At 42.4% G+C, this 27,925-nt stretch overlaps 1 long non-coding RNA gene across 3 annotated transcripts; it reads left to right on the top strand.

Annotated features, from left to right (window-relative positions):
• Positions 1 to 452: 452 nt before the first annotated feature.
• LOC139791252 (uncharacterized) lies at positions 453 to 27,925 on the top strand. Of its 3 annotated transcripts, XR_011723840.1 has the most exons (5): positions 453 to 839; positions 3,312 to 3,426; positions 3,716 to 3,819; positions 21,833 to 21,983; positions 22,071 to 22,939. It is a non-coding gene; the product is annotated as an uncharacterized lncRNA (long non-coding RNA). The 3 variants fall into 3 exon arrangements; XR_011723841.1 differs by lacking the exon at positions 22,071 to 22,939 and adding an exon at positions 22,948 to 27,925 and having other exon boundaries at positions 3,312 to 3,819; XR_011723839.1 differs by having other exon boundaries at positions 3,312 to 3,819.

Genomic DNA, 27,925 nt, shown 5'->3' with positions numbered 1-27,925 from the left:
TTCCTTTTCCTATGGCCTGGAAATGCTGGAGAGCTGCCAGTTGTGCTGCAGTCACTCTATTCAGTGTGAAGCTCACACTTTGGGAAAAGCTGCACTTGCGTAGAGAAAATCGCAACCAACAATTTAGTACAAAAAATGTCATTCCTTAGTCAAAGAGAACAAAACTGGGATGGCACAGAGAGGCCTTTTTTTTTTTTTTTTTTGTCCAAAATGAATTCATGTGCATCTGTTCAGAAGGTGTAATTCCTGTAATACACGCTGAGGAAGATCTGCAAGTGACTGACAGTGTGGGGTTGGACTTGAGGAGGTGACTCAGTGCACAAGGGGACAGTGAATACAGTTCACTCTTCAGAGAGAATACTCTTCAGAGAAATGATTGAATTTGGTATAATTAAGACAGCTAGGGGCAAAAGTTCCCCTGGTAAATGTCTCTTGTTTGAAATAGCATCCAAGGCTTCAAGCTCATCAGTGAAACTCTTCTCCCACTGCCCTGGTTTGTCCATATTGCATTGGGGCACAAACCAGGTCCAAGGGTCAGCAGCAGGGTTTGTGCCATTGTGTGGCTCCAGGTGAGTCCCACTGATCTGCCCAAGGATATGGGGCAAGCCCCAGCTCTGAAAAATAGTGATCTGCCTGTCTCCTCCTACCCTGCTGTGAGTAATGGCACCTCAGCCTCTTGGTGAAGAACCTCAGGGAAAGTGCAAGTGGCAGCAGGAGGTTTTCATGGGCATCTCCTTCCCCAGCTTAATTGTGGTGCCCAGCTGATGTTCTCATCTTGTCCCAGGCTCTCCACATCCCTTGGATGTGTCACTGTGACAGGTTCACACCTTGGGACAGAGGTGAGAGCTGCAAGACACCTGTATTCACCTGTATTCACCTGGGAATCCTGAAGAGCTCTGCTAACTATTTGTCTCTCATTGTTGGTTCCCAGAAATAGTAATTCCAGGGAACAAAATGTGTGTTTCTACAGTAAGAGGGTACTTCTTATGTCAAGTAAGATATTTACCATTTTTCTTGACAGTACAAATAACAGAATTTAGCAGAATGGCACGAAGGTTACAAAGTAAAGCATAAAAAGGTTGTGAAATGTCAGTATTAAGGTCACCCTTCCTGTGTATGAAGCTGACATAAACTTTAATAAGTTTTGGTGTTACGTTCTTCCTAAGGCCCTTTCAACAGTGGTCACTAGCAGTGGTGGACTCAGGTGTTTGTACTGCAGAGCACATTTTTTTGTAGGACTTCTGTATCATTTCCTATTGAGATAGCACATTGCTGTTAATCGGGTGGGAGATTTAGGAAGGGAAATGAAGGGGCTGACTGTTGCCATGAGGAGTTAGATTTCCTCTCTCTTCTTTAGGAGTAACATGAAGCATGTTGGTGCAAAGCCCAGTGCCAGTCTGTGCACACCCAAGTGAGATTTAGATGAGCTTGTGCAGGTGCCAGAGGTAATACAGCAGTGATGTAGGTCTTAATCAAGTCCTTCCAACTAGCAGACAGGATTTTTCAGAGCTACCCCAGGTGTCTTCATTGCCCTGAATTATGCTTCGTGGATGTGTCACAGATGCATGGACATCTGCGAGTGATGTTAGAGCACATCTATGTGGCTTTTACAAGCAGATATTGAGGAGTTTTGCTGACTGAGTGCATCTGGCCTGGTGCCATGCAGCCAAGCAAATTTACCCTGAGCCCACCAGTGTCAGCAGCATCCTTCAGATACCCACCTGCAGCATATCTCATTCTCTTGTACAACCCCCCTGCCTCTGGTTAATATCTCCTCTTTCAACCCATAGCTAGAACCCTGTGGGACTGCAGCACCTGAGCTGCAGAGAATGAGAGGATTTTAGCAGGGCTTCACTTCTTCCTACCTCAGCTGCTATCTGCAGGTAGCCTGTTAGCAGAGCTCTGGTCAGGTTTTGAGGCCCAGGAGCAGAGAAAGCTCTGGTAGTTAGGTGTCCCTGCTTGGACAGGACTCATTTTTTCTAAGCAAACATCTCCAGCTAGGGCTGCCCTTAATCTGCAGGAAATCCACACCATCATTTTCCAAAGGCTTTGCTACAAGGGAATTTTGGACACATACATATCAGTGACCATTGATACAAGTCGGATCTTGTATATATTTGTATATTTTTTTCCATTATCACACGTGTTACTATCCCTTCCTTCTTCTGTTAAACTTGTTCTAGTTTTAACTCTCAACCTTTTATGTCTCTCTTCCTTATTCCCCTTTTTATCTTCCCATGGGAGGCTGGAGGAGAGTAATAAAAAGCAGTTCTGCTCTTTGGCTTTTGGTTCACCCGTCCCACTAAACCTGGACACTTTAGAAGTTAGCATTTCAGTGTGTCTCATCAAGGTCTCCATTATGAGGAAGGTGATCATAATTAGCATGCCCAAATTTCTCTGAAGTCAAGATCTATTGACTGAGATAAAGAGGAGGTCAATGCATTTGATTCCAGGAAAAAAAAAAAATCCAATATATGGATGACCATTATAAAGCACTTTAGGTGTTATATCTTCTCTGAGATTCCATTTAGGGAGATGAGGGAGGAAAAAATCAGAAAAGCAACACATTTAACCAACATCTGAATAACTGCAGTGACCTTACTTCTCACTTACTTCTCGTGCACCAGTCTGGCAAAGCTCACAGTCTGCTCAATTAAAGCTGCTGATCATGTTGATTGGAGGAGGAGGCAATGGGATTTTTTCAATGTATATATCAAAGGGGAATTCCAGTAATGAATCCCCTAATGACAGGTATCTACTGATGATCTATTGGATCAGGCTTTTGATTGGGTAGAGGTGAAATAACTTCATGTGGGGGGGGAAAAAGCTGGAAGCTCAGTTCACCTTGATGAGATGAGCTACTCAGTCCAACAAACATGAGGACAGGGTCCTCCTGCTTGCCACTGCAGGTTGGCTATGGCCAGCAAGAGGATTCAGAATTTCTTTTGGGACATTTAGTAGATTGTAGACCGAAAAAGTACAGAGGGCCTCACTCGTGAAGGCACACACAGGTTGAAACACTCAAGCACAGTCTTTGGTACTCGGAAGGTCCAGCCAGTGTCTCAGCCTGTGTGCACACACACCAAACCTTCTCATGGGGCTGTTCACTCCCCCAGCAACTTTCCCTGAGCTTTCAGAAACTCACTGGTGATCAACAAACAGAAGGAATATGGATGCTCCGCTGCCACTTTCTCTTTTTTGTGCTCAAGATATTGGTCGGTGTGAAATTACCAGCCAGGCTCACTATTTGCACCAAGACCTGTCAGGGAAATAATTTGTTGTAGTTTCTGCATTCCCCTTTTTTGTTGTAGGTGAAGCTTACAAGCTGCCAGGGTAAATCAGCACTGCTGGGAGCTAAAAGGAGACCCTGCTTTCAAACTCAGAGAGCCATCGTTTTCAGTAATCTGAAATCCCTTTCCTCCTTAAGTAAGAGCATTATCTTCTTAAAACTGTAGCTATCAATCTGGAGGGATAAGTGAGCACGGTGAAGTGGGAATGCAGTTCCCAACACCTCCATGATGCAAGGAAATATTATTTCTGTTTTACAAATGGGAAACTTGAAGCACTGAACTAACTGGCTGAAGGCTGGAGAGGAATTTGAAAATAGTGTTTGGTCGAGAAATCAGCAATCCCAATCTAGTGTTCCTGATATTAGATCACGTAGATCTCCCTCTTTTAGACAAACAACTAATTAAAACAATTTCTTTTTTAATAGCTGTCATTAAGGCTGTGGATGCCAGAGCATACTCAAGTGGATGCTGAAGGGGGAGCAGTGCCAGTCGGAGACCTGCGGTGGTGCAAGCCTGGTAGGAGAGGCAGGTGAGGAACCTCTGTGTGAGTCTTTCAACAAACACCTTTTCTGGCTGCTATCATGGGAGGGTAATTAAATAGAAAGCAGAAAATCAGACAGGACAAGATCCCGTGACGAAGCAAAGGACAGGACAAATAGCATTTGACAAATATAATGTTAAGGGAATGTTACAGTGCTGAGCCCCCTCTATCTTTCAGGGAATTATATTCACAGAAAATAATTTCACATATTCTCTGGAATTCGTTATGCTTTGAATGCTTCTTTGTCTTGTTACTTCACCAACCCTAATGCAAACCATCAGTTTATTTTGTATATAACCTGTTCTGGTCAGATTGTTTCAGAGTGCAGATATTCTGAATGCATTTACCTGGAATTTTGTTCACAAGCCTTTATTAATGTTATTGCTTTTTTATTTTTTATATTTAAGAGAAAATGAGTGAAATCTTTATAATCTTCCATATGCCTTGTCTTGCTCAAGATAATTACAGCTATCTGGGGGTTGAACCTTCTCTTTCCCCAGCTCTACATAATGGAGTCCTGCTGTACAAAGGATGGTGGTCCTCAGGAAGAACCTGTGCTTTTTTTCACCCCTTTTATTGTCTGACTGTATTGCCTTAAAGCTCATGCAAGCTCATTCTCAGGATTGTAGCATGCAGCAGTTCACATGCTGGTTAGTCATGGTTAGAGGGAATCTCATTTTTGACTATTCTGAGAAAAAAGATGTCATTAAATGCTGGAGAATAGCAACGTTTGCTATTGAAGTATCTGAATCATATTTCAGAATTGAGCTTGAGTCATCACAGACAGTTCCTTGTAGGTGTGGCTGACAGGAGAAGGACTATTCATACATCCTGCATGAACAGGCCCTGGGATGTGTTTAAGATGGACAAATGTAGTCCTATGAAATTTAGCAAGAAAAAATACTATATTCTGCACATTTGATGTTGTAATCCTGGATGCATATATAGGCTGGGGGAAAAGAGGATGGCATGCAGTCCTGCAGAAATGGATCTAGGGGCTTTGGTTGATGGTAACCTTCATAGGGGTCCACAAGATGCCCCAGTGGCAGAGAGGGCTGAGCATACCCCGGGGTGCATTAAGCACAGCATAGCTAAACAGTTGAAAGAAGTTATTGTCCCAGCACTGGTGTGGCCTCACCTTGAATACTGTGTACTGTTTTAGGTTCTACAATATAAGAAGAATATAAAAATATTCAAATGCATCCAAATGAGGGGGGAAAAAAATGATGAAAGGACTGGAGAGCATGACTTGTGAGGAGCAGCTGAGGTTACTAAGTTTGCTCAGCATGAGGAGTCTGAGGGGTAACCTCGTAGATGGAGGTGCTGATCTCCCTGGTGCCTGGTGATAGGACATGAGGGACTTTCTGGAGAAAGTTCAGATTGGATATTAGAAAAAATCTCTTCACTGAGAGAGTGGTAAAGTACTGAACAAGCTTCCAGGGAAGCGATCATGGTCCCAAGCCTGCTGGTGTCGAAACAGTATCTGAATAACATTCTTGGATATAAGTTTTAACTTTTAGATTGCCCTGTGTGTAGTCAGGAGTCTTTCTCAATGACTTTCATGGGATCAGGATACTCTGATGCTATGGAGCATCTTCTGTGTGTGTAATTTGCAGTACATCTTCACACCAGAGCTGATCACTTCTGCTTCTGCAGCAGTACCCCATAACTTACACCTTACCTTGCTGTTCTCATTCAAAGAGACCTCTGCCTTCCCCTGTGCTAGTGCACCTAACATCTTGAATGATTTCTGCTCAGTTAAGCACACCTCAGTTTGTCTTAGTTTTCTTGGACAAGGATACTTTTTTCTTCTGTGCTCTTCATTACATGGGAGATATTCATAATTTACCTCCTGTCCATACAAATGGTGTGCCCAGCCATATGTGGCTGACCTTTACCTGTCTGTGCCTTTACAGCAGAGTGAAATGTGAAGGCAGGAAATCTATCCATGAGTTGAGTTGTGTTCCCTCCCTCTTGCTGCCTTCGTGTGTTACCCCTCCCGTCCCTGCTGTGCTGCTGCTCTGCCACCACTTTTTGGGCTCTGTTGCTGAAATTCCACCCTTGGGAGATATGCAACATCATTCTTTATCCAGGAAGAGCTTTCATCTCAGGTTAAATGGTGATTCCTATTGTCTCCCTTACTATTTTTTGCCCGGTCTCCACCGTTTGTTTTTTTTCCTGTTGTTCTGTGCAGTGAAGCTACAAAGGGATGTGGGACTTGTTCCCTGTCAGTGGAGCAGCTGCAGTTTGTCTGTCTGTCTGTTGGTGGCTCATGTTTCACTGAGAGCTGTGGGAGCAGCAGTGTTTCTGAGGAGCTAAATGTTAAGGGGAAAGCTGCTGCCCTCACTGCTTTTCCAGCTTTAGGGGCTGCACAGAGTTAAAAGGATTATGGCTGTGAGCTTCCTGCCTCTTCAGGTGCACAAAAAGGGGGTGTGAATCATAGAATGGTTTGGGTGGAAGGGACCTTAAAGATCACATAGTTCTAACCCTCTTGCATGGGCAGGGACACCTCCCACTAGATCAGGTTGCTCAAAGCCCATCCAGCCTGGCACTGAACTCTTCCAGAGAGGTGGAACAAGAAGTAAATCCAAAAAGCCCCTACTTCTGAGAGTGGTTCTGTACCCATCCTGCTTTTTGCATCTTGTCTGTGAGGTCCAATGATCTTAAAAGTTCTTACTAAAATGTCTTCCTTATCTGAGGACAGATGGGTTGGAAAAGGTACCTTTCTTTCTATCTGTACTAGGAGCTCCTTTTTGGGCATCTGGGAATTTGAAGGGACGAGAAGGGCAGTTTGCACAACCCAGAGAAACTTCAGCACTGAATAAAGCAGGCAGTGGGCATGCACAAGCAGTTGGCTATAAAGGTCTCAGCCAAAAGCTTATGCCAGCCATGCAAAGCACTCAAAGGGAAAAATGCTACTGCCAAAAAACACACCTACTACTTGAGGGTTTGAAGCAAAAAATAGTCTCTGTTGTACTAAAGATACTTAGCTTCCCTTTGTGAATTCACCTGTGTTGGCGTTGGCAGATGATCACCCTCCAAGTCCTGCTGGGTTTTGGCAATACTTCCCAGTACCAGTCCCCAGCAACCCTGCTTGGTGGGGACAATTGCTGTGCAACAGACAACAGATATAAAATGCCTTGGTAGATCTCAACAATAAAAATCTAATTGTGTTATTCAATCATGCAATAACTTGTTTTCATCTCTACAAATAATGCAGCACAAATGACTCAATTTGTAACTCCGAGGAAGTATTTCATAATTTTGCCTAACTTTTTTTTTAAGAGATCAACTAACTGTTAATTTTCTCCTTACTCTATTTCTGCTATTTTTTAGTGATATCACTTACATCAGAATGCTTCAGTGCCCATGTAATTTCCCTACTTGTATTTTTGAAAGAAGAATGACTAATATTTTTCAAATTATATACTATGGCAATTAAAAGGAAAAGGGACCTGTATATGATTTGGATGAAGAAAAACAAATCTTTTTTTAGACTAACACTCCCCCCTTCTAAAATAAAGTTGCATTTCTTCAAGTTCCTACCCATCTCATTGACACCTCAAGCTATAAATTACCTGCAGAACACAACCCCATTAATTTCATACATCAAGGCACATCAGGGCACAGCTCTACTCAGAAAGCAGAGTACAGCCCTACCCACACACTGGCCATGCAGCAGTAGTCATCTGCAGGCATGCACAATAAAAGCAGTTGAAGAGAAGTGAACTGTTACTCTTTGTCACTATTAATCTCAAGTTTGGTGATCACCAGGAACAGTCACCTTCACAGAACATACAGAAGCAAAAGTATATGCAGGTTTTCCTGGCTGCCACCTCCTACTGCTTAGATGGGATTCCTCAAGATGCACATGAAGCTGCATCTCTTGGAAGAAGGGGTTTACTAAGAATTTCAGCTGGGGCTACTGGGCTGGACAGATAGTTTTGTTGGGGTTTTTTGTTTGTTTGTTTTGTGGAAAATAGCTTGAAAATACAATTCCTAGAAGTCCAGAGTGCAAAACCCAACAGTGAAATTTTGGCATTATTTTTTTTATTTCACTATGTAGAGGGTTGAGAACAGATCGTAAGAACTAGTAAGTAACTACACTGTGCATACAAGAGCTGATGCTCACTTTAACCTTAGGGGTTCAGACAGTAATATTCTTTAGTTAAGACCCACATCACTGGGTTCTCATAGTCTGCTTCTTTTGTCTCACTGAATCTGAGCAAAAATATTGGCATAAAGATTTAAATCCTGATTGTGTTTCATCCATATTTCAACATCAGAACATCAGCTGAAGTCCTAGTTTCATCTACTTTGACTGCATATGTGCTCTCTGAAGAGAGATGCTTTCCTGAAGCCTATCAGGATCTTAATGTTAGTTAGAGTGGTCTTAAGTTGTGCACGAAGGCTTGCAGAGGCACGAGCAGAGTGGGTTTCATCTGTTCCAACAGATAATTTTAATCATAGCATCGGAGCGTGTATTTCCCTCCAGTACTTCTTAGTGCTTTGCATTGCCTTGTTTTCATTATCCCTCATGCTGCCTCACTCTCTCCCCGGGAAGCTACATACAAGGCTGATTTCTATTTTTCTTTGCCTTCCCTCTAGGAATGACCCTGCTCAGGTATTGGCATCTCTTGCAGCCACCAAAACAAACAGCAGCTCTTTGAAGCAGAAGCTGAGGGGAGCACATCTTGCATCATTTTAGAAATCCAGTGGGCTTGGCTGGCTTTGTGGCTTTAGGCATCTGTGTGTAAACAATTGCTCTAAGTTCAAAGGGTGATCCAGGTCTTTTAGTTATCTCTTTCTCTTTTCTTTCCCCTTCTTCCTTGTTTTCATTTCTGCTTTTCTTTGTGTTTTGTTTTTTTTGTTTTTTTTTTTTTCCAGATCATACAGGCAGCAATTCTTCATTTAAATGATCTTGATCATGATGTGAGTAGGAAGGCGCCTTCCACAGTTAGCATTGTGAGGGAGAAACCTGATAATTCATTTATTCCATGATAATAGCAGGGGTAGCTTTAAGGTTTTTTACCATCTGTGCTCCTATGGGAAGGAGGAGCAAAGCCAATACAAATTTAACCTTCAGATTTATGCTTCTGTGCTTCTCCATTGTGCCTCTGAAGTTCTTCGGAAAAAAACCTTAACCATTTCACTACTTTAGGAGAAGAAAAATTACAGCTTCCAGACTACACTTTTATATCTCCAGGATTTCATTTAATTTTAAGACTTTAATAACTATTCAAGTCAAGATATATATTTAGTGCATGTTAAGTCTGATCTCATCTGTTTTTCCATGTTACCAAAATATCCCAAACTAACATTAACTGCTGTATCTATCTTCAAACCTTTATCTGCTAGCAAGTAATATTACAGTATTGTAAAATACACAAATGCAAGATACCATTTAGGCCTACTGCTTTTAAAAGGACCAAACTCTTAAATAAGTGGAAATGGGGACCTGAGACAAAAGGAAACTGTTAGCACAGTTTAGGATAAAAAGTTGTATTGATTTGTAGGTTCCTGTGGATTTATGGACAGATGACCTGGGATGTCTGAAAGTAGGCAGATGACCTATGAGCCAAATGTCAGCTTATTGGGCAGAGATCAAAATCTAACTTCATCCAGAAAGGGTCAGTGAGCCTTCAGCTGGGAAGGTCTGAATTTACTTAGCATATTGTAATGCTTAAAGATTCAAGGTTAACATTAAAAAATGGCTGCAAAGTCATTGCTTTAAAGACAGGCTTTAGAGAACAGAGCCAGTTGCTATTGTGAGGGCCAGGGATAGGGTCACATGAAAAACTATGCTCTTCTTTGTTTTTCTTTTATCTAGGTCCCTATCAGATCAGGGAAACTTGTACTTTACTGGATCTGAGTACTTGCTATTTGCAGTGCAGAATGTTTAATCATTGTTACTTTCTGGTGTGGTTGCCCAAAAAAGTGGGGTCTCAGGAGCAAAATGCTCTTCTCCCTCTGAATTGGCTAAAAATAAAAATCCCACCCACCACTTCCCTGCAGAAGATTGAGTTTAGAGATCAGTTTAACATTATACAAGGTACTTGGTGGGACACGTTTTGCAGGGGGTGCTGTGGAAAGAGGTATTTTTTCTATTGAAATACTGATGAAAGTCATGAGATTCTCTGACCATGTTACATGGTGGGACATGGAGTCTGTCCCATGGAGAAAAACAACAATATAGGAACACACAAACTGTTTTTCCCATGATGGTCCCTTGCAGCCTTTCCAAAACTTAGCTGAGTCCTACTGTAAATAATCAAAGGATGGCTATATTTGGATTAAGTGTGCCTTGAGAACAAAGGCATTTAAACCAGGTCTGTGTGAGGCAGCTTGGCTCTGCAAGGATTATGGCTGTGTCTGAGCGTTGTTCAGGCTTTGGCCTGTAACAAGTTGAAGCTTTCCATGATAAAGTTTGAGGAAACACTTATTTTCATTCTCACCAACCTTTTCTGTTAGGAAAACCCTTGCTGTTTCTGACTGTCTCTGTCCCTTCAGCAGCAGCTACCTATTTGGGGATGAGAGGGGCTAAGCAAGACTGCTTACCCCACGCTGCCCCACGTGCACAGTCCAGCTGAGGAACAAACAGGGTAACCAGGCTCCTGCCTCCTGGGCACCAGAAGGCATCTGGTTTGTCAGGAGCCATAACAGAGCACCTTCTCCATAAACCATGGTAAAATGAATAAAAAACTTTCATTGGAGTAGGCTGTTGTTAGGGCAGTGCATTCTGATAAACACTTGTGCTAAGAGGAATCTCAAGGAGTCACGTAGGAGCTGTGGCACCCATGCCTTTCCTCATCAAAGTCAACAGGAAATTCTCTAGTGAGAAGGGCCTCTCAAAAAAAAAATTTGTACCTTGCAATGTTCTTGATAGTCGTTTCTGCTTAGGATAAAAATGTTGAGTTTATAAATTGTGAGTTCTCTATCTAGGCAAATTACCCCTATGTGGGTGAGTAATTGAGACAATGTCTCATGAAAATCCATGAAGTAAAGCTTATCACTTCCCACTGGTAAAAGAGAAGACAAACTTAGCATTGAAATTGATGGAAAATCAGAGGGACTGCAAGCCTGGTTTTATGGTGATGTTCCTGTAAGCTGGCTAATTATTGTTCTTGAATTAAGATCTCATAATCAGCTTCATTCCTGATAACTTTGGCTTTGTTGTGTGGTCCATAGGAATTTGCAGAAAAGAAGCTAAGCCAAGTAGTAATGCATGTAGAAAATTGTAAGATGTTATGTCTGGGAGGAAGAATTTTCTGGCTGATTTCTACCTGTATACTCTGAAGGAAAAGATTTTATTAGCGTATGTTCCTGGCTAAAAAAAGAGGAACTTGGTAGTCTTTTTTCTGGATATAGATATGATCATAACCATGCTCTTGAGTCTTCCTGTTTCAGGGTTAAATGAAAGCAGTTGTGTGGGCTTCTGTAATATAAATAACCTGATAGAAACAGGAGAATAACCAAAAAAAAGCACAAATGTCACATGCTCACAGAAAGGTTTCTTTCGCTTGTGAGTTAAAGTGTAAGCCTTTTGATAAGGAAGGGTTAAGATTGCATCAGAAATTTTGAGCTTGAGCATGTGCTTAGAAGAACACCAGGAAATGATCACTTAAGTACTCCTTTTCATGAAAACCCACCTGGTACCTAACAGTCCTCAGAAACAAATGTCTGGGATACAAGAGGAAAAACAACCACTACCTTATAAAATATTCAGTCAGGGCATAGGAATAAAACTCTTCACGGAAGAGCTGAACCCTACCACACAACATGGGGGGACTTTGCCTGTAGGCCTTTTGCCAGGCTGTAGGCTGTGCTCTCTGTGTCACACTCCCCATCCTCTGTCCCCTGGGACTTGGCAACACACATTTAAGAAGGTTGGTAGACTCAAGAAATATTAAGAAGCTCTGAACAATCAGAGAAACAGAAAGTAAGAATATCAAGGAAAAGACTGGTTTTATTTTATTTCATTTTAACTTATTTCAGGGCTAAAATTATTGCAATCTGATGCATAACACCAGCTGAAATTTGTCAAGGCTGAACTGTACTTTATTCTGCTATGTGACAAACAGTTGTCTGTATATCCAAGAGGTGGTGTTAAGTCCTTCTAGCAGGTCAGGGTTACCTTTGTCTACGTCATTCTTAAAACAAACCCCAGTCTTCAGCATCTGGAAAGCTGCCTCTGCTACTCCATCTAAACCTTTAGAAAACAGAAAGGTAAGCTGTGAGGAGCTCATCTTTCAGAAACCTCTGAGAGACAAGGAGTTCATCCTTTAGTCATGCAAACTCCCACACACTTGAATAACTTAAAGGGCAGCACCAGCCCCCTTCGTATGTGTGTATATAGATATATATAGGTGTTTACCAGGTCAGGCCCCACAAGTCACATGGTCCTCTTAAGTTCAGCAGCTCCACCTGTACTGACAGTAGGTAGTTTGCTGAAACAAGACTTCCAGGAATATTAACACCAGATCTCTGAGCTCATCACTGCAGATATTTATTTCATCAGGAGCAAGCAGGGCAACCCATCCCATTCCTGGTCAAATTAACCAAAAATGCGCAATTTGGAGTTTTTGCAGTCTTTTTCCTTTTATGCTAGGTTTGGGTCAGTTACAAAGATAGAATCATAGAATCATAGAATCATAGGGGTTGGAAGGGACCTCGAAAGATCATCTAGTCCAACCCCCCCTGCCAGAGCAGGGCCCCCTAGAGTACATCGCCTAGGAACGTGTCCAGGCGGGTTTTGAATGTCTCCAGTGAAGGAGACTCCACAACCCCCCTGGGCAGCCTGTTCCAGGGCTCCGTCACCCTTACAGTAAAAAAATTTTTTCTGATATTCAACTTGAACCTCCTATGCTCCAATTTACACCCATTACCCCTTGTCCTATCACTGGTCACCACTGAGAAAAGCCTAACTCCATCTCCCTGACACTCACCCCTTACATATTTGAAAACATTGATGAGGTCACCTCTCAGTCTCCTTTTCTCCAAACTAAAGAGACCCAGCTCCCTCAGCCTTTCCTCATAAGGGAGATGTTCCACTCCCTTAATCATCTTAGTAGCTCTGCGCTGGACTCTTTCAAGCACTTCCCTGTCCTGCAATCCTAACCCGTGGGTGCTGCAAAGCAGTGGGATGAGCTGATGGGAGACGAGCACTGCTGTGTCCCACAGCTGGGCCAGGTTTGATTACTGCTAGAGGACCAAAAGCCAGACTCGTAGTAAATACTGAACTGCAGCCCTGCACCCACTGACTGTCATGCTAGTGATAGAAGCATGGCATTAATCTTTGTATTGAATGGTTTTTGTGTTACAGTCACGTATTTACCTTGGAGAGCTGTGGAAAATAACACAAAGGAAAGCAGCAAACTTCAAACCTTGAGTAGGCAGTAGCCTCTCTGGTAAAGCTCTGACACAGGTATATTTTGTCATCTTTTTGCCTGTTACTGTTTGGTGATCATCCAGAAGTCATGTTTTACATGTGAAGGTTTTTATATCTCTCAGCCAATTACTCCTTAAATTGCATACCCTTACTAACACACTTTTTCATTAAAGAAACAAAGAATGTTTTCTTCCAAATACATACTTCCTGATGTTGCCTAGATACAAATTTCTGCTCCAACTCTCTAACCCTCCATCATCTGCCACAAGGTGCTGGATTTTGCTGGGCTCAAATCCTCTAGCTGAGAAAAGCCTCTTGGTTTGTAATCAGGCATGTTTGTGGCTTGCTTCTCCATTGTTATTCACAAGGTTAGCCACAGATTCGGTTTGACAAGCCATAACTAATTTATTTGAGGTAAATTATATGAAAGCAGTTATCATATTAACTGTGCTTACAGCTCCTCCTCTCATATTGTGCTTTTTGTTTCTGGTCTCTAGCTATAATAGGTATTTTTTTTAGATTTTTATTTTACCCAGATGCTGAGGATTAAATCATGGCTTTTTAGTTTCTAGTGTAATTGAATTTTATACTGTCTGGGCAGCCTTTATTTAAGAATCTCAAAGTGCTTTGAAAATGTTCCTTAATGAAGCTTCACAAAACTTGAGTGAGGGAGGTAAATATTTTTATTAGCCTGGTTTTATAGGTGGGTGAACAGAGAGACAGGGAGCTGTAGGTCACTGCCAGTGCTTTCCAGGAAATCACTGGTCGAGAATTCGAGAGCAGACTTGATAAAAAAAAAGATTAAATTTTGCATGGAAAACTAGCAATTTTTGACAAAAAATATAAAGTTGACAAATGCTACAATAACCATTCTTTTCAGTTGTCAGTCACAACTTTAATTTTCTGACAAAAGGAAATAAATGTTCAAAAAGAGCAAAGATATTCCATTGCTTATGCTGACAGCAAGCAGAACAATCACACACCTACATAAATAAAGCTTTCTTCAAAGAACTCCAGTCATCCAAGTTCAGATGATCAGGTACCCTTACACACCGCTCTTTTATTGGCCTTTTTTTTAAGATTAATAGGAATTTCTCACCCAACTTAGCAAAGTACCTAATTGTTTTTAAGATCCGTGAGTCACATTCCTTGGTGATTCAGTAGATTTCACTCATGTAGCTTGCTTAGGTGGTTCTGAAAATGCCCCTGTGAATTCTGGAAGGTGAATCACTACATTTTTTATTCAGGTCAGACATAGTGTGATCTCTGTTCTGGTTCCACTCTAATGCAGTGTCAAGAAGTTCAGACTAATGGTTCAGATTTACTTTGAGATTAAAAAAAATTCTGAGCCAGTCTTCATTTTCTCTGTGTTCGTGTTTGGTTTGATGCACTGGTTTTAACTGTTTGCAATTTGTTTGTGTTATTTCTCTTCTCTTCTCTTTTCTCTTCTCTTCTCTTCTCTTCTCTTCTCTTCTCTTCTCTTCTCTTCTCTTCTCTTCTCTTCTCTTCTCTTCTCTTCTCTTCTCTTCTCTTCTCTTCTCTTCTCTTCTCTTCTCTTCTCTTCTCTTCTCTTCTCTCTCTCTTCTCTTCTCTTCTCTTCTCTTCTCTTCTCTTCTCTTCTCTTCTCTTCTCTTCTCTTCTCTTCTCTTCTCTTCTCTTCTCTTCTCTTCTCTTCTCTTCTCTTCTCTCCTCTCCTCTCCTCTCCTCTCCTCTCCTCTCCTCTCCTCTCCTCTCCTCTCCTCTCCTCTCCTCTCCTCTCCTCTCCTCTCCTCTCCTCTCCTCTCCTCTCCTCTCCTCTCCTCTCCTCTCCTCTCCTCTCCTCTCCTCTCCTCTCCTCTCCTCTCCTCTCCCCTCCCCTCCCCTCTCCTCTCCTCTCCTCTCCTCTCCTCTCCTCTCCTCTCCTCTCCTCTCCTCTCCTCTCCTCTCCTCTCCTCTCCTCTCCTCTCCCCTCCTCTCCCCTCCTCTCCCCTTCTCTCCCCTTCTCTCCCCTTCTCTCCCCTTCTCTCCCCTTCTCTCCCCTTCTCTCCCCTTCTCTCCCCTTCTCTCCCCTTCTCTCCCCTTCTCTCCCCTTCTCTCCTCTCCCCTTCTCTCTCCTTCTCTCCCCTTCTCTCCCCTTCTCTCCCCTTCTCTCCCCTTCTCTCCCCTTCTCTCCCCTTCTCTCCCCTTCTCTCCCCTTCTCTCCCCTTCTCTCCCCTTCTCTCCCCTTCTCTCCCCTTCTCTCCCCTTCCCCTTCATTTTCCAGACAAGGAAGGTGTCAGAAAAGGCTCAAAAGGAGAAAATTTTCTTCTTTTTTAGATTTTTTTTTCTTTCTTCATGTTTTTCACACAGTATCTGCTTAGTAGGCCACCTGGCATAGACTTATGGCCACCTGGTGCTCCAGCAGATGCTGAGCACTCAAGGAGTGAGCCATTGCTCTACCACCAGCAACACTCACAAATACATCTAGTGCAGCAGCAGCAGCTTCTGAGTTTGGATTTCACCCTTGATGGTGACCATATGGGAGGCTTCCATACTGAAAACTTGTGCCTGACCTTCACTCCACTGCCAGCCAAATGCTGAGAAGTGGGTCAGTGAGAGTTGGGGGTCTTTAAGGGCCAAGAAAAACCTTCAATCCTTTTGGCTGATGCTAGTGACACACCCTCACACAAGCTCCTTTTGCTTCAAGTCAGATAGATCAACCTAACTATGCACCCCAGCCAAGAGTTTATATCATGCTTTTTATCATCTACACTGCAAGCTCTGGAAGTGGAAATTACCCCGAGCAGCTGACCTCCTCCCATGCTCTGTGAGAAAATTTTCTAAAGAATGAAACTATGCCTGCTGTGGCCTGGGAAGAAGCTGGAATTTATTAATTACCCTTTAAGAGCATATGAAAAATTAATAATTGCACTACCAACACTGTTAATATATGTACTGTTGTAGAGTCTGGTTTGTAAAGCACTGATAAAATATTTACTTGGTGCTGTGGTGACCACTTAAAATGGAAGCCTTATTGCTGTCTTGCAGCTCTGCTTAAAAATTACAAAATGATTAATCACACTCTACTGGAGCCAAACTTCAGCGAGGATTTACGCACTCCAGGCTTCAGGTGCTGATGGCCTTTCCACGTTGAATTAGATCATTGGAGATTAGATCCTCCATTAATCCTCAAGGCTTAGGGTGATTAGCTGATAATCTAGATTTAGCCCTCGAAGGCTAAGAACCACCCCAGGAGGCTGCTTTTCCCTGCAGTGCACATATATGTCTCAAGGAAGGGGTGGCATGGGGGCTCTGCTGTGCCCCCAGATAAGGAGCAGGAACGTGCCACACTCCATCCACCCCAGATCCAGTTCCCAGAGGTCTGGCAGCCAGAGCCCTGTGGCTCTTGCTTCACGTGGCTCACTTGCCTTTCCGTGGAGCTAAATTCCCTCCCACAGAGGCAAGCTGGCTTTTTCTTATTGCCATTCATTTTTGTATGTATGAGTTTAGTGATCATGAAAGGAGCTGGAAGGCCTGGAAATGGAAGGTCTCTGTTTTATTGGAAAGCTGCAGCTGCATGGATGGAGGGAGGTGGCTGTGTCCCTCACATGATGCCCCCACCAAAGACTTTCAGACTTCAGTGACTGGGTCTGAAGGAATAATGGGGGAAAGTCAGAGTGGCACAGGCATTGTGGTGTCTTGTTAATGTTTCCTTACTGGATTGTGGTGGGAATGGGGATGTCCTGGCAAAAAATATCCTATGTTTTTGGGAAGTGGCTGGTCACTGAAGAGAAAACTAAAAAATGGGAGCCAGCCTTAGGAGAGCAGGGGTCACAATGAAAATGTCTGATGTTCAGAAGAAAGTCTATTTGAAAGAATCCAGTGAGCAATCCCCAGGTTTCAACTCTTCTTGCTGTCAGCAAACACAGAAAGTGTTAGCACTCCTTCTCCCAAGTGCTCTTTATGGCTCCCCTAAATGAGCTTGATTTGAATATAATTTTCTTTAATTTACTCACTTCTGACAAGCCCTAATGATTTCTACTCTTTTAAAGCCTTTTTTGCTTGTTAGGTTTCCTTAACTTCGTTTCTTCTGTGAGCATCTCCTCCAAGGGACATCCTCTAGCCTCTAAAGATGATTGTGTACTTTCTAGGTGTCCAAAACTCAACAGAGTCTCTTGGTACAGGTGGGAGTGAAAAGAGAACTTATCAATAAAAATAGAATTAATGATTAACAGAAGTTAAACATAAAAAAAAAAAAAATGTAATGCAGAACAGTAGGGATGAATCAAAGCTGACCCCTGGTTGTTCTTTTTACAAACAATCCAGTTCTTCGAACACTTCATGTGGTTCTATGGAAGTCAACAATGATTTTGCCATTAATTTCCACAGTGGGACTAGTTGGCTGTTTCTGTGAGGAAAAACCTGTGGTTAGGAGCCATTTGAAAGGAGTAATTGAAATTACAGTGAAAATGTCAGCACTTTAAAGAAAGGAAAGGGAAAACTGAGGAGTTGGAATAGTAGCAATGTGTTTCAGTTGTAATCGCTCAATAAAACCACCAAGTTTTATAAAACTTTTTGTATGTGAGAAACTTGGCGTAAGTGAATATTCCCACAACTACTCACCACAAGAGAGGAGCTCACAAAATTGTGAACTTTGCCTACAAATAAGCTCTTTTAGGGTACCTGAGTCCTGCTCCCCCGTCCAGTGAAACACAAAACTTCTGCCATTGGGTTTTTCCTGGATTCAAGACTAGGGGAGGGGATGAACTGCAACACTGTTTCTCCTCCTGAATAACATTCTATAATATCTAAATATCTATAATATAATATAATATCTATAATATCTATAATTCTATAATATCATTCTATAATATCTATAATATGCTATATATCACAAACAGACCCATTGGGCTCAGTGGGAATTACTCATGATGGAGGATGCATTCTGCACAAGAGAGACGATTGCAATCAGGGCTGCAGAAATCAAAGCTTCAAATCTGCCTTGGAGCTGGCAACAAGTGGCAGAAAAATGGGCTTCCCAGGGAGTTTTATTGGAACTTTGGGGATGTTTCAGGGAAGAAGCTGCTGGACGCTTACAACAGTGCTCTGTGGAAAAGTGAGCTGACTGGATCTAGGAGGAAGGAAGAGCAAACCACATTAATTTACAAGAGAGGAGAGAAAGAAGGCACATGTCACGGTTTAACACTGGCCCGGCGATTAAACCGAGTAACAGACGCTCTCTATTAATCTCTCTCTCCTCCCTTATAAGAAAGGAGAGAGAATAAGGGAGAGAGACTTATGGGTTGGAAACTAAACTACACAACTTTAATGAAACAGTAATGATAAATAGGAAAAATTAATAAATATATACAAATATACAAGAAAATGGATACCACATTCCTCCTCCCTTTCCCCCAATAGCTCTCACGTCACCACTGAGGCTGCAGGGCAGCCCTGGGAAAGTCCAGGCTGGACTCCTGGAGTCGGCAGCAGTCGGGAACTGGAGGCAGGAACACACAGATAAGGGCTGGCACGGATCAGGAGCACAGGCAGGCAAACGGACGGGATCCTTCCAGGATGCCGGGTGAAGGAAGGGAAGCAGGAAAAGGCAGGAAGGGCAGGCAGCCGGAAGCTGGAAGCAGGAAATCTGGCTTGGCCCTCGTGATCCCTCAAATTTATACTGAGGATGACGTATATGGGATGGAATACTCTGTTTGGTCAATTCTGGCATCTATCTTGTCTGTTCCTCCCCAAAGGAGGGCTGCAGGTGGGACCTCTTTATGTTTTCTTCAGAGCTGAGCAGTGTCCTTGGCTCTGCATACCAGTCTCTAGCAGTAACTATAAACATCAAGTGTTATCAGTCCTAGAAACACACACTGTCTGAGAAACTTGCTGTTAATTTCAGCAAGTGCAACTACTTACAAGAGACTTAGCTAAAAGCAAAAGTACAAGACAGAAAATCACCTCTATCCTGGCCCAAACCAGGACAGCACATCAGAAAGAGGACCCATCTCTTTATTGCATACTGCAAATAGAATATTGGCAGAGGTACAGTAACAGTATTAAGAGCAGCTATGGAGGAAATTAGAATCAAAAGTGTGGAGTCGCTGAAAGATCATCTGATTTTACAGTCCTGATTTTTTTATGGGAGAGAAGGAAGTGTGTTTCCTACTCTCAATCTGCAACCATCTGATGTCTTGACCAAGTATGAAAATGATGTCTCAGAGTCAACCAGAGATTGCATTGGGCAGGTTGATTGAGAGGAAAACAGAGATCCATAGTTTTAGTTTTATAGATCTTCATGGTTTTTTCTAAGTTTTGCTTGTGTGTTTTTAGTATATGGGTTTTTTTGATAATGAATTCAAAGCCCAGTTGCACTTTGGATGTGCATTTTTTCATGGTAAAAATGTCTCAACTGGAAAAATAACATGTTTTGTTTGAGAATGTACCTAGAAATAATTTAAGGCATGACATAAATACACAATATAGTAATGATCACAAATGGAAAGAAAACCATAAAATACCTGTGTTCGCAGGAGGTGGATTTAGTACTGAGCGAGTAGCACAAGAGACAGCAGCCTTCTATTTCAGAACAAATTCAATGCTAAGCTGAAAATATGACATCTTACAGATGCAACAATATTAATAGCTACTCAGTTAGCTGTCAGGAGGGCAATCTGCCTACAGGGCTGGGCAAGTGGCTTTTGCAGGAGATAGTGTAAAACCACTGAGAGTGACTCACACGCCTTTGAGGAAAAATCAGTTCTACAAAAGGCTTGCTTTGTGCTCCTCACACTTTCATTGTAGATATTTCATATTACATAAAAAGTTTGTCTTGCATCACCCAGATGGTGCAGTGTAATGGAAGTGTGGATGCCATGTGTGCAGATGATATCAGTGCTGCTCTATAATAATAGACCCATCAAAAAGATCATTGGTTGGAAAAGACCTCTAAAATCATTGAGTCCAGCCATCCACCCTACAACCCCTAACCACTAAACCATCCACTGTAGCTTTTCATCTACCTGTCTTTTGAAGACCTCCAGGGATGGTGCCCCCACCACCTCCCTGGGCAGCTTGTTCCAATGCTTCACCACTCTTTCTGTGAAGAAGTTTTTCCTAGTATCTAATCTGAACCTGTCCTGGTGGAGCTTTACCCTGTTTCTTCTTGTCCTATCACTGGTGGATGTGGATGATGGATAGTGATGGACAAGATCCTCAACTGTTGTTGCTCTAGGCAGTAGCAGTTTAGGTTATCTTGAGCCAGTTCTGTAAGAGGTATTTTATCTTGGTAATGCATGAGAACAAATATGCTCCTCTCAAGTTCAAAAGCCCCTGCTAATGCTGTAGAAAGGAAACTGCTTGGGGAAGTCTGGTCCTGCATTTGTAAAGGAAATTCTACATGTTGAAAAAAATCCCCTTGAATTCAAGTCTTCCATTCAATGCTTAAATTTTGCACTTAGACCAGGACCATGATACCTCCCCACTCATTAATGGTAGCACACTACTGTCACCCCTGTGGCAGCAGTAGGGTGTCAATGCCTAATTTTTTGACAACCACTAAAGAGACACCTCTTGCTATTCTCTTTGAGGTAGATGCTCTTGTTAAAGGTGCTATGTACCCAAATCTGACCTGATCTTGGATTCCCAGTCAGATCTTCAAAGGCTTGAGCAAGTTACTGCAGCATAATAAATAGCTGCATGTCAGCTGAGTCACAGCCACTCGGGCTGTGCACACATGCTTAGCCCACTGCTTGTGTATTTCAGCCTAATTTCACCCTCTTCCCTTGTGGTGAAAGTGGACTCAGTAGCCACTTGCTTCCTTTTGGAAGGCATTGAGAAAGCTGGCTGTGGGCATCAGGATTCAGATTTGTGAGCCAGTAATGCATATAACATGTAAAAAGCACAGGGTTCTCTGTCATACGGCCTTTATCCCACTTTATAGCAAAAATTAATTACTGGCATGGGTATATTTTTAAAACCTGCTTAAGCAATAGTAGGCTGTATTTGCATGCCAACAAATATAATCAGGTTGCTTTCACTTGGCAGAGATTTGACTGTGCTAGCTACAAACAGGCAACAATCACCTTCTGCTGAAGAAAAGGAGGGCAGAGAAACAGAAGAGAAACTGGACAGGAAGCGTTAGTTAATGATATAATGTGCATGTTGCAGTCACTCCTGTTCTTCTGCTTTCCCTTTGTAGGTAGGTCTGTAACTATCTTGGGTTTAGCCTGAGGCACGACTCTCTTCAGATATATCATGTAAGCCAGAGTAGTCCCATGCTCATTTAAACTAGATCAGGTGCAGGACATTACTTTATTCTCTTGGCTGCTGGGAGTTGCATACAAAACACTGAAATCTGCATAAAAGCTGTACGTCTTGAATAAGTGAATTCTCTGAGCCAGCTCTATTTTCGTGCTTACATGTGAATTGGGTCTTAACATGTGAATTTGTTTGCCAGTTACATAACCAATTTGAACTGTGACAATCTAAATAAAACAAAACATGAGTTTCCTGTGAAGGGAGAAAATATTTTATCCTGAATCTTTTCTGCAGGTGATGGGGTAGATACACTGCATGCACTGCATTGTCCTCCCAGTCTCTTGAGTGGAGTGCTATGTTTTTGCTCTTTTGTTTGACTGGGTTTTTTTCTAGTTTCCAGGTGAAAGCCTGCTTCCCCTCCAAAAACCAGCTTGGAACAGCCCAGTTTCAGTGAGAGAACTGGGAGCTAAGCCAAGAGCTCCTGCACTCCAATTCAGCCCTTCATCAGAAACCTGTCCCACCTCTTCAGCCAACTCTCTTACAGGTGAGGAGCAGAGGATACTCCAAAGCAACGTCAAAGGTCTCTCTTGGCTGAGAAACTCCAGCATTAAAGCTGCTCTGTTACTTTCAGCTTACTCCCCCATGCTGGAGCTGATGCTGTGTAAGCACAAGGATTTGGCAGAAGAGGATGAGAGGAGAGGGCGTCTCAGTGGGAATTCCTCTTCCTCTTTATGCTGCAAGCCACAGCTTTAATGCTCCTGTAATTTTTTTCAGTTTTGTTAATGGCAGGTCAGCTGCTTCTGAACTGTACTTTGTACTTTGCTCCCACTCACTTTATTCCTTTCTCCACCACAGTGGTTTGAGAAAAAGGGAGAGAGGAAAAAAAAAAAAAAAAAAAAAAAAAGAAAACTTTGTGGCACATCAATATTTGTCTCAATTCATTGTCTTGCATGATGACTCACCGTCAAAATAGTGCTGCAGTAACATTTGACGTGCCACACTGGAACAGCTTCTGAACTGCTACAATGTGCTATTTCAATCCCTAAGATTATGGGGGAATTAAAAAAGCAGATCTTTTGACACAATTCAGCATAGCAACTTCAGTGTATTGTGCTACTTTATGCCACGGAGTTGCTACTAAATGGGCTGTTTGACACGACGCATTATAAAGGATTTAGAGATGTCATGTAGAAGTACTTTATAGTCTTTGTGATGCAAATGAAAAAGGATATATCCTGGAAAAATATTAGGAGTATTGCAGACACCATTAGTCCAAACGTGTATCTCTGCACAGCCATGCCATAAAGCCTGGGTCAAGTCCTGGTCCTTGCTAATAACTGTAATTAGAGCCAATCAATGGCATGGTAGCAGCTAAAAGACCCTTTATTCCAGCAATGTTAAAACAACAGGTGCTGCATGCCAAACAGATGGTAGGAAGCAATATATAATTAAGGGCAAATAATGACACTGAATGTTTAGATCGCTCATATCTCCTGTGTCTTTCAAAGTTCCCAGGTTATCTGGCTACCACAGAGGGCAACTGGCATATCTGTGTATTTCCAGTTCCCTTAAAGCCAGCTGCAATTGATCCACTCTTGCTTGCACTGCCATTGCAGATGAAGAGAGAGAAGGAACAGTGAAATCGGGTAATTACAGACTTCGAGCACTGGTGGCAAAATCTGTGAGAAGGAGTTTTTAATAAGTCAGGAACACAGACTTACACTATGTGGACAATTTAAAACATGTGACTGCCAACTGCAAGGGGTAAAGGAAATCTCTCTGTCCTGTGGGCACTGAAGTGCCCATTTTCAAGTCATGACGTCCTGTATGTACAGTCAGCACCAAAGCAGTCCCAGCCTCAAGCTTATTCAGAGCTGAGAAACCTGAAGCTGATGAAAAGTCATCTTTCAGTGTCATTGAATGATACTCCCATCGCCTTGATTACCTTGCATCACAAGGATCTCCTCTGGGCTTTGGAGGACCCCTCCCCAGAATGCACGCAGCTCTCTTCTGTCTTTGTACATCAGAGAGTGAGAAGCTGCTTTGGTCCCCAGGTACACGTTTTGAAGGCCCTTTTTACCAGGTCAAAGTCCTTCTATCTGGCTAGCATTTACTGTGCTCTGGCTCCTCAGTCTCCCTCCAACCTTCCCCTCCAGGAACACGATATGGTGGTGGTACAGCAAACAGTGAAGGGGATGGAGAAGTCACTGAGGTTTTTGGTCTTCACTGACTGAACTTTCGGTCCTCTGTTGCGAACACTCTGAGGAGCAGGTTTCTTACAACATGCCATGCCTCCTGCTATTTAAAGACAGGTACCATCTGAGGACAGTATAATTATATATTCTGGGAAAATGGGGTAAAATCTCCTCACTGTTAATTTCTTTTTCTTCCTTAGAGACTCAACATTATTTGTCTTGATTTCAAGAGTCAAGGAGTCAAAGGAATTGAGCCATTCATCCTGACACTAAGTAGCATATTGTCCTCACCCCAGCCTCCTGTGCTTATAGGTTGGGCATCGTGCCTTGAGCTTACCTTGAGCCAGGTCTGCCAGCTCAGGGGGAAAGGGGAACTCATTAGGTTGTTTGCCCAGCCCTGGTGAGCTCTGCCATTCCCTTTCTGTTTGATTACAGGCTTTTTCTGATCTCCAAGTTATGGGTCTGATGTGTAGGCAGCACGTTTCCAGACCAATGTCCCTATATTAAGTTAGACATGCCAGCTATATGTGTAGGTAAACATCTATATACTTGTGTATATGTGTGTGCATATATATGCTTTGGTACATATATATAAATTGTGGTGTTTTTCATGGGGTCCATGTAAGAGCTGGGGGCTAGGACCAGCTCACATGCAGCCACCCAAGGCAAGGAAGACAATATGTTGAGATCAGGGCTGGTTTTGAAATCCCACACTTTCTATCAAAATTCAAAAAGAAACTTCTCTGTTTTAAACCAGTGGCATTAACTCTTTTCACTGTAAGTGGGTGTTTGACTCTCCACCTCTGCAGTGGCCCTAAAATGAAAGACTTTCTTGAGGCAGGAGCAGGGTTGTTTTTTTTTTCCGAAACCTTTCCAATTTATCTGTAATAGGAAAAAAATAATAATTCATGGGGACCGAGGGAGAATGAACAGAGGTATTACACTGATGGGACTCTTGCAGGACACTGGAAAGGTTACTTCTGGTTCAGAATAGGAACCTAAACCCAAGGTTTTCATGTATGATATAGTTCTGCATTGGCACTTCCAGCTACTGGTTTGTGATTAGAAAAAGAAGGTGATACTGCTGCTCAGCCCTTATATTGTGACCATGTTTTTAAGTAAAAGCTACAGCTATCACTCTGTTTTCTGAACCTGTGTGGGGGAAAGAAAGTCAAGCCAATACCATGATAGCAGGGACTGTGTCAGCATCACAGTCAGGCAAGGGCAGCAAGAGCTTAGAGGCTATACAAAACCACCAGAGCTCACATATGCTTGGAAAATACCATCAGAAGTCTTTTTGCTTCTTTTCTAGCAGAGATTCAGGAACATTTAAATCATTGATAGAATTAACAATCAGATGCATAATTAAATTAAAATGACCAGGATGAGAGTTTCTAACAGAAAAACATAAATGCAATGACCACAGCACAAAAAATACAACAGAACAGGCAAAAAGTTAATGCAATAAAATCTTGTGAACTATCCCTTCTCTAAGGGTTTCGAGTTTGGTCAGTGCTTGGATAGTAAAGAGGAATCCCAGTACATTCAGTGGTACAGGCAGGAGGAAAGGCTGTGTGAAGCTTGCATCAGTCCAGTAAGTAGTATGGTAAATGGAAGATGCCTTGTAATTTAATGTGTTTTTTTCCTTCAGAAGCTTCTTAGGACTTTTTGGCTATGAGATTATAAACCATTGTTGGAAATTGTCTGTGTCAGATTTTCTTCAGGATATGAATGTACCCACAAGAATGTACTTTCTGTGGTGGGGATAAAGGCTTCTTTCAACATTTGTCTGAAATGAGGAATTCAGATGGCAGGAAAATAGCAGTTTGGTGGTTTTGTTTCAAAGGTTCAGTCCACCATCAGTAATGTTCAAAGTTACTGGTGCCGTATGGTGGTGGATGCAGTGATCCTGTGCACAACACACACAGCTGGACTTGTACAAAAACTTATGTGTGTAGCAGGACTTTTGTAGCACTGGGTTTAAGAGGGGCTGTCAGGCCATGAAGCAAGACTGTTGCTTCTCTCAATGGCCTGGGTAATGTGCTGGGGCATCAGCCAAAACACCTTCAGTAGGAGCTCTGTCAGGGTTGGGCAGGTACCATGGCTGCACCCAGCTGTCCCTTGTGCTTCAGGCAAAATCAGGCTGATAACTCAGACCAGGTTAAGCTGCTTAGGCTGATCCAGGGGAGCTTGCCTGAAGCAAATTAGGAAGCAGTTATCAATTCAACTCCTTTAGGAGGTGAGGGAGGATATGCATTCCTGACTAAGGGTGTAACCTGTGGGATCTTCTGCTGCATTAGCTGCATCCAGGAGCAGACCTCTTTTTATGGCCGCCAAGTGACTAAGCAGGTATTTCCCATTGAAGGGTTGCTTGTAAAGCTTTTGTGGTTGATATGGGTGAACTAGTGGATGTGTTCCTTATAACTACTGTTTATTCCTGTAGAGGAAAGTAAAAGAATAAAAAAATTGTTGGTTTAAGTTAACCCGATTCTGCTCTAACTCCCCTTGTCTTAGTGTGTTTGCCAGTGTGATAATGCCTTTTGAAAGAAATTATAGCCCCAAACAGGTATCTATACAGAGAAGCTGTGTGTAGAAATGCTCTGAGTGGGTTATGAGTGATGGGTTGGATTCCTTACTATGCTGCATTGATAATGTAGTATTCAGAGTAGAGAATCAGCTTTCAATGAAGGGAGTTCATCAAATTCAATTGGAGACTCTACTGATTTCTTTGGCTGTGTAAACCTAGGTTTGTGCAACAACTTAGTCCCGAAAGTCCCAAGTTATCAAAAATATACTTAATCCTGTAAATGCCCAAGTAGAAACTATTGGGTCCTCTGGTGGGTTGTATCATTCTGCAGAGAAAATCAACTAAGAAAGGAGATTTTCACCTGAAAACTTTCATGGGGAAGTTAGTGTGTGCTGAGCTGGGGACCTTACAGTTGCCATCCTGTTTTTTTATTGAGAATGGAAGCAGACAGACTTCATAATTTTGTTGTCAATCAAGAACTATGTTTGAATCTTCTTTCCTACTCATGCCAAAGATGATTGATTCTTTATCTGTGGAGGTACCAGGAGATTTAAAGTGCTTGCCAGAATAAGAACTAGCCTCAACTTCTGCTCCTTGTGGAAGAGCAAGTCTTGCTGACCAGGATAATGGGTGGTCATGTAGTGTAGGATTCTTACAAATATGATATTAGCTAATTTTTTTTCTTAAGGATTAATGGGTGATAAACAGATGTTGGTAAGCACACACTTGAGAAATCTATGTTAAAATGGTAGACACAAAGCCACGCAATCCATTTGCCTACTGTATGCTGACAAGCCAACCATATCCATACGGCCAATTAATAGCTCCCTGCAAATGCAAAGTGTTTCTATTTTTGTTTGTTGACTTCTAATTGTATGTGTGAAACTGTCAGGATTAATAGACACCCCAAACCCTTGATGGTTCTGCAAACCACATGCGCATTTACAGCCCCCAGGCTACGAGAGGTCTGAGGATGTGATCCTTTCTGCCTTTAATTTCGCTAATAGCACAGCAATTCTGTTCCCATTTCCTGGCACTATATAAAATTAGGACCTACAAAGTAGTGGAAAATGAAAATTGTGTCCAAAAAATTACCTTTAACTTGTTGTTACCTTAAACTTGCTTGGTGTTAACCCAGCATCCACTGGGTCTGGGTGATACTGTCTGTTGAGGTGGGAATTCTGTTTTTAGTAGAGCTCACCCAGCCAATGACATTCTACCTCATCAGGCTTTGCTAGTTCAGATTCAGCCAGCCTTGCCTGAATTAGATTTCAGTTCACCTCTGCAAAGTCATCCTCTCTGGAGGAAGACCTGATGTGGTTTTCCCATCACCTCCCTCCACAGTTTTCAGAGATGCCAGAGGAATCCCCAAAACAAAATGAGCTCTAATCAAAATTATTTTATCCATGCAGCAGGGAACTGAACCTCCTGAGAAGCTCCTCCACCAGGTGTAATTGTCAGGCTGGTCTTGCAAAGGGTGGATCTTTGTGAAACTTTATCAGCTCTCTGCCCTACTCCCAGTGTCAGGTCCCCGAGTCTCTATAATCCAGGATAAAAAGTGACTGGGAAAAGCAATGTGTAATTTGTTTAGCTGACTGGCTTACCCCAGGCAACTCTGAACAGGATTTTGCCTTTGAGCCTCAGTTCCCTCTTTGTAAAATGAGGAGTAATGACAGCAGCTCCCATCATTGAGGTGTGCAGTGGATCAACAGGTGAAAACTGCAGGACCCTCAGTTGATATAGTAATGGGAGCTCTATAGTCAT

The sequence above is a fragment of the Heliangelus exortis genome, chromosome 1 (genome assembly GCF_036169615.1).
Source record: "Heliangelus exortis chromosome 1, bHelExo1.hap1, whole genome shotgun sequence".
Lineage (NCBI taxonomy): Eukaryota > Metazoa > Chordata > Aves > Apodiformes > Trochilidae > Heliangelus > Heliangelus exortis.
This window is presented reverse-complemented; position numbering and strand designations above follow the sequence as displayed.